Source organism: Petromyzon marinus, unplaced genomic scaffold (genome assembly GCF_048934315.1).
Source record: "Petromyzon marinus isolate PM22_M1 ecotype Great Lakes invasive population unplaced genomic scaffold, UKy_Petmar_22M1.pri1.0 PM_G_Scaffold_110, whole genome shotgun sequence".
NCBI lineage: Eukaryota > Metazoa > Chordata > Hyperoartia > Petromyzontiformes > Petromyzontidae > Petromyzon > Petromyzon marinus.
Window position 1 is genome coordinate 240001 of NW_027422663.1, and position 2500 is coordinate 242500.

Here is a 2500-nt window from a genome sequence, read left to right on the forward strand (position 1 = left end):
GCATGAAACTTCCAGAGGCATTTGCAGCAGGAATGCATGTGCACTCAAAAACTTCTATATGTTTCACGGATAGACCCCGTGAAACGCTAGAAATTGGCGGGGATGTGTCTCTTGTGGCTCACGGGGCTGTTAGGGTGGCACAGAACTCCCTCGGAATGGGAAAAGGGGTCATTTTCGTGTTGCCACATTGCATAGGAACGCCATGAAACTTCCAGAGGCATTTGCAGCAGAAAGGCACGTGCACTCAAAAATTTTAATATTTTTCACGCATAGACCCCGTCAAACGCTAGAAGTTGGCGGGGATGTCTCTCTTGTGGCTCACGGGGCTGTTAGGGTCGCACAGAAATGCCTCGGAATGGGAAAACGGGTCATTTTTGTGTGGCCACATTGCATAGGAACGGCATGAAACTTCCAGAGGCATTTGCAGCAGGAATGCATGTGCACTCAAAAACGTCTATATTTTTCACGGATAGACCCCGTGAAACGCTATAAATTGGCGGGGATGTCTCTCTTGTGGCTCACGGGCGCTGTTAGTTAGGGTCGCACAGAAATCCCTCGGAATGGGAAAAGGGGTCATTTTCGTGTTGCCACATTGCGTACGAACGGCATGAAACTTCCAGAGGCATCTGCAGCAGAAATGCATGTGCACTCAAAAACGTCTATATTTTTCACGGATAGACCCCGTGAAACGCTAGAAATTGGCGGGGATGTGTCTCTTGTGGCTCACGGGGCTGTTAGGGTCGCACAGAAATCCCTCGGAATGGGAAAACGGGTCATTTTCGTGTTGCCACAATTGGCATACGAACGGCATGAAACTTCCAGAGGCATTTGCAGCAGAAATGCATGTGCACTCAAAAACGTGAATATTTTTTCACGGATAGACCCCGTCAAACGCTCGAATTTGGCGGGGATGTTTCTCTTGTGGGTCACGGGGCTGTTCGGCTCGCACAGAACTCCCTTGGTCCACCTGATTCGTGCATACAGGCAGCAACTAAAACTCTGTAAACCTGCTGTGAGGACATCTAAACAGTGGACCAGTGAGGCTGTGGAAGATTTGCGGGCGTGCTTAGACTGTACTGACTGGGATATGTTCACGACTGCTACCAATAGTCTGGATTAACTCACAGAGGCTGTGTACATCAGCTTCTGTGAGGACTGCTGTATCCCAACACGTACCAGGGTGAACTTTAACAACAACAAGCCCTGGTTCTCAGCAAAGCTCAAAAGGTTGAGGTTGGAGAAGGAGGAAGCGTTTAGGAGTGGGGATAGAGACAGATTCAAGGAGTCGAAGAACAGGTTTAGCAAAGCGGTGAGAGAGGCTAAACGACTGTACTCAGAGACACTAAAACACCAGTTCTCTACTAACGACGCTGCTTCTGTCTGCCAAAGGGCTCAGGCACATCACCAACTACAAACCCAGAGCGCCCCACACCACTAACGACTCCCGCCTAGCCAACGACCTGAACGAGTTCTACCGTAGATTTGAAAGACAATTGGACTGTCCTGAACCACCCCTTCCCACCCAAGAGGCCCCATCCCCCACCCATACTACAGAAACGACTCTCTCCTTTCAGGAGGGAGAAGTTAATGGGCTTTTCAAGAGGCAGAATCCACGCAAAGCAGCCGGGCCGGACTCTGTCTCTCCAGCCACCCTCAGGCACTGCGCTGGCCAGCTGTCTCCGGTGTTCACCAACATCTTTAACACCTCCCTGGAGACATGCCATGTACCAGCCTGTCTCAAGTCCTCCACCATCATCGCTGTGCCCAAAAAGCTAAGGCCAACAGGACTAAATGATTACAGACCGGTCGCCCTTACATCTGTGGTAATGAAGTCTTTTGAGCGCCTGCTCCTGGCACACCTCAAAGCCATCACAGACCCTCTCCTGGACCCCCTTCAGTTTGCCTACAGAGCCAACAGGTCTGTGGACGACGCAGTTAACATGGCCCTCCACTTCACCCTACAGCATGTGGACGCCCCAGCATCCTACGCCAGGATCCTGTTTGTGGACTTCAGCTCTGCCTTCAACACCATCATCCCTGCCCTGCTTCAGGACAAGCTCTTCCAGCTGAACGTGCCCTACTCCACCTGCAGGTGGATCACAGACTTCCTCTCTGACAGGAAGCAGTGCGTTAAGCCGGGAACAGAAGTCTCTGACTCCAGGTCCATCAGCACGGGAACTCCACAGGGCTGCGTCCTTTGCCCACTGCTCTTCTCCCTGTATACCAACAGCTACGCCTCCAATCATCTGTCCGTCAAACTCTTGAAGTTTGTCGGACGACACCACCCTCATTGGGCTGATCTCTGGTGGGGATGAGTCTGACTATAGGTGGGAAGCTGACAACCTGGTGACCTGGTGTAGCCAGAACAACTTAGAGCTAAATGCTCTAAGGACAGTTGAGATGGTTGTGGACTTCAGGAAGAATACAGCCCCACTCACCGCCATCACCCTGTTAGACTCCGCAGTCAAAATTGTGGAGTCCTTCCGCTTCCTGGGCACTA